At 29.4% G+C, this 9,959-nt stretch overlaps 1 non-coding gene across 1 annotated transcript; it reads right to left on the reverse strand.

The window, feature by feature from the left end:
* Window positions 1-534: 534 nt before the first annotated feature.
* On the reverse strand, window positions 535-2,235 carry LOC109818521 (putative acetyltransferase At3g50280). Its single transcript, XR_014433625.1, has one exon. It is a non-coding gene; the product is annotated as a putative acetyltransferase At3g50280 (transcript).
* Window positions 2,236-9,959: the final 7,724 nt, after the last annotated feature.

The raw sequence follows: 9,959 nt of genomic DNA on the forward strand, positions 1-9,959 counted from the left end.
CGCTCATTGTTTAAGATATTTGTCCAGTTCAACTCACATTCATTCTCCCGGTTGATGTTGTGGAAATTTAAAATACTAGAAAATTCAAATAATTTTATGTTTGTTTGTGTTGTGTATATTCTGATGCATAAGAAAAACTTAGTTAATATAAATTAAAATATATTGATTAAATACTATCATTATATATACTTTTTATGATCATCTTAATTATTATAACTACATATAATAATATAGTTTTACGAATAGAAAGAATATTCGATGAAATTAATAAAAAATAGAAAATATCATTAATATATTAGTTTTAATCACTTTAGTTAAATAAATTAACATATATACTGATTAAAATTATTAAAATGCATAATGTCATAATAAAATTAATTACTATAATTAAATGTATAAAAAATACTATAATTAAATATAATAACGTGGTTTTATAAATTAAAAATAAAAATCGGTAAAAATTAGGCAGAAAAAATGAATAAGATTTTTTTTTATGTGAAAAAAATTCTTTTATAATATATACTAAATAATATATTTAAAATTTCTCTCTTATTTTTAATTAAAAGAGATTTCAGTAAAATGAAATTTCACATGAAAACATCTAAACTCACGATTTTATGCTGACTTGTGTTACATATTTCAACTAATACCCATTACTAAAATGATATTTCTCCTTTGAATGAAATAAAACACATTATTGAAATACAAATTATCTTATTTTAAACACTTTGGTCAGGCACGGACGCATCAGTAAACTAGTAGAAAGGATTGGACTTGGAAACTGCACTCATGAACTCTTCATCTGATTCCAGCGCACTCATATTTTGTGGCGAGAGACACACTTCTAAATCAATGCTTCCCCCTCCTTCATGGCCTGGGTATGATGTCACTTTCCCATCAAATTTGTTACCATACCCACTTCTAGCTGCCACTGCTTTCCCCATTCCAAACTCATTCGCATACACATTGAACCTCGGAGAGCTACCCAACACCACACAGTATGGCTCAAACAAACGACCAAGTTTAAATATGAAAGGAGATTGTAGCCACTCTTGCAGAAATTGCATCACCTCTCCGCCATTGTGGTTCGCAACAGTCACGTGTAACTTCCATGCTGTCCATCCTAAATCATTCTCAACCAATTCCCCTGCGCTTGTTTCCACACTCAGTGAATGAATCGAGTTTCCAAAGTATTCCTCAGCCAGAGGCGGTTCCATTCTTGAACGATTGTTTGCGACCAACTTGCAACTTGTTCTTTGCTCGTAAGGTAAGGACCGTGCACGAGTTATGGATCTCCATACAAGTGCTGATAATGACTGGAATGATGAGATTTTGGTGGTGTTGGACTCTGAGTTCGCCTTTGCTTTTAGTTTCGCAATAGACTCTGCTGAAAAGTGGAAGATTCTCTCTCTCAGCAAGGGTGCTTCAAATCTGTTGACAAACTCGTCATGGTGTTTGAATGGAAGATTGATTGGTGGACGACAATCATTTGGAAACCAAGGATTGTGAATGGGTTGGTGCCAAACGGGAACATCGTATTCATTCCCTTGAGCTTGGGCTTGAAAGATGTGAGACCATGTGTTGAAGAAATTCCAATAAGAAGTGCCATCGGCAATAGCGTGGTTCATGGAACAACCTAGGAAAACACCATCGACTAGTTCAGTGACTTGGATGGACAAGAGTGGCATGGTGTGACCATCATGGTTGACTGCTTTGTGGAGATCAAAGAATGAGTGAACAATTGGTGGAACATGAACGGGAGAAAGGATGTCAGATATGGTCATGTCCAAAGTCGCATAGACGAACTTGGCTCCGTCAGTGTTGTTGCAATCAACTAAAAGAGCATAAGAGGGAGGGTCTTGTGTTTTGTGCGTAACAAAGCGACCAGCCAGTGGATAGAAGTGGGAGAGGGTGAGAGAAAGAGAGTGCTTGAGTTTGTCCAACAGACTCTCAATGAAATCATGTTGATCGGGCTTCTTGAAGAGTAGACCCTTCTGGATATAATGGATAGACAACATAGCAATATCCCAATGTGTTAAATGGCAGATTTGATTAGGACCAGGTAGTTGGGTGGGATGGTGGGGCTTGACGAAGCATTCTGAAACATGTCGAACAGCTGGGGTACTCATGCTCACACTCTCGAACACACAATTTAGATTTGTGTTGCAGGGATATTGGAGATGCAGTGTTTCGTTTGTGAACTGTAAAGCAAGACATATATAGTTATTCTTTATATACATGAGCGATATGAATAATGTAGTCAAAGTGTCAAACGCCAGCCGCCGGTGGGGTTGCTACTTGCGATTCCCGTCAAAGTTCTCTATTTATGATTTGCTACTAAATTAGCCATTAGAATAATGTAAAGGTCTTGGAGAATGATGTAAAAAAACAAAAGTGGCTTAAATGTCAAAATAGTTACATGATTGTATAATTTTAGTTTCTTAAACTTTTTATTATAAATTTGGTGTCTTAATTTAAAATTTAGGGATGTTAGTTTATTATTAATATTTATTTAAAATTAAATATAAAATAATGATATGTTTGTGGACAATATTATTTAATATGATGTTTGACGGGAAGAAAATGAAGTAAAAGAGAAGGGAGGGGAGTGATTTTTATGATTTATTTTACTTAATTCATTTTTTAGGAAAGAGGAATGAAAGAGAGCAAAATATCTAATCACTAATGTTTACTTCCTTTGATATTGGAGGATTTGGAGGAGCAAAAAGATTTATAATATTCAAAAATATCCTTATTTATGTTTGTAAATTTAAAATTATAAGGATATAAAGATGAATTAATTTTTAAAATTCTCATCATCTCCTAATGAATCAAATAAAAAAGAGTTATATATCATCTTTTCTCCTCAATCGACGATGACAAGTAAACATATATCAAATACTTGAATCTGTTTCAATTTTGACAAGAAATGTCCAATTTAATCAAATATGAGTATGAATAATATCTAATTTATTAAATCGGATATGGAGATAGGATGAGATGGTTATATAATTACTCATCTCATATCCATATCCACTTTAAATTTCAAGAAATTTAATTTAATTTTTTTTAAAAAATAATTTAACATTTATGTAATTCTTACTATTTTAAATTTATGTCAAATGAAATTTAATTAAAGTAATTTTCTAATTGTTACTATATGTTGAAATTCTTTTATATATATATATATATTTTTTTTTTCAAACAAAATATTTATAATTAAATTATAGGTGAGTATGAGATAGATACGGATATATCCGATACTTGACGGAGAAGGGAATGAAAGCCTAAATTTTATACCCGTCGTATATGGAAATGAGGATGAGTAAAAGATACAAGAATGAGAGCAAGAAGGAAAATGAGAATAATAATGAAACTTATATCCACTCCACCCCATTGTCATCTATACTCAATCAAACAAAATTTCTAATTCTTTTTCTTTCCTTCCTTTCCTTTCTTTCTCTTCCCCTCCCTCTCCATTAGAACCCCTCTCTTCCCCTCTTATAAGTTTTGTCGTCATATTGACTTTTATAAAAAATAAAACATCATTATTTTTTACTATTGATATGTTATATTTATTTTTTCATTTCAATTAAAACTTATAATCTATTAAAATACTTTTATTTTTAATTTTTAATATCACTGTTTTTCTACTTGACAAACTAACTGTATACATATAATCACAGACACTTGTTAGCTTTTTTTAGTTTAATTTTAAATGATATTTTTTTTGTTGAATATAAAGTTTATGCGAGTTGAAATTTGAGAACTCATTGTCATTAAGGATGCTAAAAGAAATTTCAATTTATATTTTATTATTCCATATAGACTTAAATATATGTTTTTAGTTTGTGGAATATGAACAAATTTTGATTTTAATTCTTGTAAAAAAAATTATTTATTTTTCATCCATCTTAAATTTAGAATTATCATTTTTAGTCTACATTATTATGAAATTATTTTTAACTGTCCATTAAAAGGTTAAGTGATCTTATCATGTACTACTCATAATTATCAATAATACCATGCTAGTGTGTGACACCTTTAAAAGCTTCAATAAGTTCTTAAACTAGATACTATTTATATAACTTAAAATTAGGTGTCAAAAATACTGATTTTATATTTTTAGAAGGATGAGAATCAAAGAAAAATATTTGAATAGAGACCAAAATAAATATTTACTCAACTTACAAGGACCAAGACAATTTTATAAGTACAAAAAATAATGTTTGAAAATTTTAGAAGAATGAAAAATAATTTTTTTTTACAATAATTAAAATTAAAACTTGTTAAATTTTACAAAGGCCTAAAAATATATGCAAGTCAATATTAAATAATGGCTTAAAAGTTTTTAGTTTTAGTAAAATTAACAAATTTTGACTTTGGTTCTTGTATTTTTTTATTTTTATTTTTAATGTTCTAAAATTTATAAACATTATTTTTAACATTTGTAAAATATTTTTTGTGCTAATAAAATGAGTAAATTTTAATTTTTATCCTTGTAAAATAATTTTCTTTTTACTTCCATCTCTCTAAAATTTAAAATCACTATTTTGGAACTCTAGGAACGATTTTAAGATAAATAAATAATATTTAATTTAGAGATTCATAAAAAAAATTATAGGTATCACATACTAAAATTTTAGTGTAGTATCACTAACAATTATGAATAAATTAAAATATAATTATGAAACATTTTGATAAATAAATAAATAAAAATAATTATAATAGACTAAAAGCATATTTTATAAGTCTTAAATAATTAACCTTTTATGTGAATGTTTATTTTTTTTCTTTTATTTTTAGTATACATACATCTAAAAAGATTTAATTACAAGTTATCCCATTTTTATCATGCAAAAAAGAAATGTTTTCATTTTAATGAAAACCGATGAAAGAGCATATACTTGCTAAATATTTTCTATGAATTCTTGTGATATGCAATTAATTGTGTTGTTATTTAAAGTTGAGCTAATATTATGATTTATTTGATGATATTTAAGTTTATTAATAATATAATTAAATTTGACGGACTTTGAACACTTAATTTTAATATATATGAAAAATATTGTAAGTTCAATCTCAATGACCATAATGAAAAGTGTGTCTACCCAATTACATTTTTAACGGGTAAATATTTTAAATTTATATAAAGCGTAATATTCTTGATATGTTTTTTTTTATTATACATAAACACATTATATATATATATATATATATATATATATATATATATATATATATATAATTTTTATATTATCTCTACACTGATACGTTTTGTCACTGAGCATATTTTTAACTTGTTGAACTCGATTTACAAGATTATATGTCCAAATTTTTTCATTTTCTTCATGTATTTCGATGACATCCCTTAATTGCTTTACTTGATGATTTTTCTCCTCCAATGTGGCTTGATAGTCCATATTCAAATTGAAATTCAGTCTTTTTCACCTTGAACTCTGTTTTCGTACTCACTACTACCCGTCTGAGTTGTTGCTTTAAATCCTCAAGCTGTTTTTGTGCCAATCTCTCAACCTTTTTGGATATTTCCCATGCCTCTTTCCATTGTTCACGATCAACCCTAGCCTGGTCACGTTCACCTCTCCGCATCTTTAACTCTATTGAAGCGGCCTCTAAACAACTACGGGTGTTCAACTTGCCCTCTTCTTCAGTTATTGCTCGCTTATTGGCTAATTCAACGCGTTGTCTTGCTTGGAAAATTTCTCTTTGCGTTACTTGATACTCTTGGCATGCTTGTATTAACTCCCTCTTCATATCTTCTTTTTCTTTCTCAGATTTGGCCAACTCTTCTTTAAGTTTTTCAATTTCCTCTAGACTCATGGGTTCTTAAATTGGTGTTTCTTCAATAGCCGGAATTAGACTTCAAAATGGCAACTTGACATGTTGGACCCTCTCATTGAGCCATTGTTGATAACTCCCCTCCGCATTACAATTTCTTTTTCCCAATTCTCTCCCTTTATCTCTTTTTTTTCTTGCTAGTTTTCTAGCATCAATCTCCAAGGATGTGGCAACTTTGGTTAATGAAGGATAATGTCCCATGTACATATAAGGCTTTTTATTCCCTAAGCAAATACCTAGTATCTGCTCAAATTCCCTCAAGCAATGGTGCTAGTTGAAAATCTTGAAAAAGGAAAGACCTCAAAGGAGGATCATAGAATTGGGCTAGGGTAGTGAGAGCTCCCTCTTGTACGTCCACCTCTAATAGGTTAAGGATTCTTCCATACCGGACAACAAAAGTTCATCGTTGACCGCCCTTTAACATGTTACTGAGAGTCTTCAAGCTACTCAAATCCTTTTGTCTGACCTTTAACTTCAAAGTCTTCCTTAAACTTGATTCCATGGCTTCTGGAAAGGTGTTCGTAGCTACTTAAATCTTTATGACTCTCCAACAACCTAGAAATGAATGTAGTATGCTATTGATGAATTTATCTATTTCATTTTATATGATTCTATTTGAAATGCATGATATGATGTAACTGTTTATTTTTTGAATTTTGCCATGAAATGAAATGCATGATGCTTGTTATGGAATGGGATAAAATTTTCTCTTTTTTTTTTTGCATCATTCGAACGTAGAGGTAGAATATTGCTCCTATGATACTTAATAAGGGCTTCCCTAAGTTGAAAACTCTATCGACTACTAATATGTGTTCCTCTCAAAAGGGTGGGATTATAGTTCTAAAACAGGTTCTTAGAGCCAATAACCCTTCTTAGGATATTAGTCACAATAATAGGTAAACTATTAGAGGTGATAATACCCTTGAAAGGATCAAACTCTAGGTGAGACCTTCATAATAACCAAACAAGATGTACATCAAGAAGGTTACCATTACTCAACCTCTTACTTATCATAAGTTGCACTAAAGTCTGGGCATAGGACCCCACTCATAAACGTGTGTGAAATTGTGCAAGTGAAGTGTGTGAAGGGAGCAATCCTACACTATCCAATCTACAAAACATAGCGCATATGATATAAAAAATAAAATTCTTCTATCCTAAAGTTCAAATTACACAACACATATTTATATAATTCATGTAAATAAGACAAATAACAAATAAGATACATAAATAAAAAAATAAAATAATAAAAAAATAAAATAAAAGTGAGATAAACATTTTAAAAAAATTATTAATTAGTTTAACTAATTATTATAGGCTTGACTCTCAAAAATATCCCTAGTGGAGTCGCCATCTGTCGCAACCGAGATCACAACGGGATGACAAAAATAAATTAAAAAATAGGGAGCCGCCACCAATGTTATTTTTTTTTTACAGAAAAACATTAGAAAAACTGTAAAGTAGAAAATAGTCTACAAAAACCAAATTTTTGAGTTTGGGAGTCGATTACATGTGAGGAAGGCATTAGCACCTCACAACGTTCATCTTAAGACGATTACCTTTAATTAATTAAACAAATTTTTTATAAAATATTTATCTCACCCTAGATTAATTAAAATTAATTGTAACAAATAAATGTATTTTATTTAACTAATGCATTTATCAAAAAATATAATATTATTATTTTTTGCTCGATAAGATTTATTTCTTGCTCCTACGTATCTCCATATGCAATGGAGAATCATAGTCACGTAGTTCTTTGTAGAAAATGTTTGTGTGTTGACATTTTTTAATTAAATTTTATTTTTGTTAAATTTAGGATTCTTGAACTGTCTCAGCTCATTCACCCTAAAAATATAAAAATGACTGAGGTGTACTCCAAAGTCAACTCAATAAAATTTTAATTATAATTATTGTTATAAATATTATTATCTTAAAAGATTTTTTTGGTTGGACATTTTTGTTTTTGGAGAAAAAATTTAAAGATATCAAGTTGTCACAACTTGTATTTTAAATTCAAAGGTTAAAAAGATGTCACATCTAATTAACTATTTCTCCAATAAATTTTTTGATACAATAACTTCAAATGTTTATATTGAATATTGTAACACTATATTTTGATATTTAATCATATTTTGAATTTAAATAAGGACTTTAAGATGACAAATCGTCACAACTTGCACCTTTAAGCTCTAGGATCAAGAGAATGTTACATTCAAATAATCTTTTATAAAATGACAGATATTACTAATATAAAAAGAAAATAAAAAGAAGTGAGTTCAATATACTCACTATTCTTCGCTCAAGAAGTGGTAACTTGCTGGTCTCTTCCTCTGGGTTCTCACTGGTCTTCAGAGAGTGTAGAAGAAGAAGAAGTCCAAAGTGGAGATGTGTGAAGCCCTTTGGGAAGGCCAAGGCGTTGATATTTATAGACTTTCAGGAGTGACCGGAACGGTCCGTTCTGAATTCAGAACGAATCGTCCTGGGGTTGCATCTTTACTCACAACGGCCATATTTGGAATGCCCTATTCCAGTTTAGGAACAGCCCATTTTGGACTAGAATTTATAGGTCTTTTGATAGGTTGGAACGACCCGTTCCAGTTTAAGAATAGCCCGTTATGGGCTACTAAAATCACATGAAAATTACTAATTACCTTCCATAAAAGTATGAAAATTGAGGTGTTACATTTGACTTCCATCTTTTTTATTCTTTCTTGTATATATTGTTGAAATTTAAATCTGGTTTGTAAAATATTTTATTATTGAATTATTGACTTGAAAACTTTAAGAGAGAAAATAGTGAGAAAATTAATGGAACAAAATTGGTGTTTGCACGTTCCTTAATTTTACGAGAAAAAAAAAGTTATGAAGGTAATATAATTTTTGTTTTTTTGAAAAAATAGGATTAGTTTTTTTTTTCCAGTAAGTATTGATATTTGATCCATAAGTATATGCATAGTTTAAAAAGTTAAAGGTATAATAAAAGTATTATTATTAAATAAAATATCACTTGACAAACCTTTTGAAATTATTATACTGTTACAATAAAATTTAATATGTTTTTCATAAGCTCAATTTTTATTATATCTCTTTATCATTATTATTCTATTTTATTATTATTTACTTAAATACATTGATGTGTTAGATAAAAAATGATAATCATTGAAACGATTATTTAATCAAATAGATTTTTTTGACCTATATATATATATATATATATATTTTTTTTTTTTTGGAACGACAAATATTAATGGTTAGTTTGTTAGTTGTTAGTGGGGAGATTCGAACCCACACCCTCTTAGTCACAACCCTATATCCCTCTCCCCAGACTACTTGGACCACCCTTATCACTCCATTTTGACCTATATATGTAATAAATAAATTCACTTTAACGTAAATTTAACGTGACTTAAGCCATGACGTTCACACAAGTTGCATTTTTACTATATTCACATGGAAGGTCTTTGAATATTAATAAATAATTTAAGTTCTTAACTCACGACTGTGTAAAGAACATTGTTAAGTTGATTAGATATTTATGTCTTTTTGGTCAAATGCGTCTACCATATAGCCTCTTATTTTATAAGGCAAGTAAACTTTTTTTGTTTTCACAATATATCAAATAATATACCTGAATTGAAACTTTTATCGCCCAGTTCAGTAAGGTTGAGCTAGTCCCAAATTTTATATAATAGTTAATTATTATTTTTATATTTATGGAAATTATTTTTTTATAGTTATTAATTAATAAAAAAGGTTTTTATAAAATATTTTAGAGATTTTAATAATTGATTATTATTTATTTTTAATATTTATGGAGATTATTAAAGGGAATTTATAATTATATTATTTTAGTATTTTGAAAGCTCGGAATGGACCGTTTTAAGCTACTAAAAGTGCCTGAAGACAATAGTTGAGAACGGGGCATTTCAATTATGGTCGTTGTGAGTAAATATCAACCCCAGAACGGAGTGTTCTGGTTTAAGAACGGGCCGTTCTGGTGGTGAGAACGGACCGTTCTAGTGGAAATTTTGCACACTATGAATGGGTCCAGAACGGGCCGTTCCAGATTTAGAACGGGCTGTTCTGGCCACTCCAGA

The sequence above is a fragment of the Cajanus cajan genome, chromosome 4 (genome assembly GCF_000230855.2).
Source record: "Cajanus cajan strain Asha chromosome 4, NIPB_CcT2T_4, whole genome shotgun sequence".
Lineage (NCBI taxonomy): Eukaryota > Viridiplantae > Streptophyta > Magnoliopsida > Fabales > Fabaceae > Cajanus > Cajanus cajan.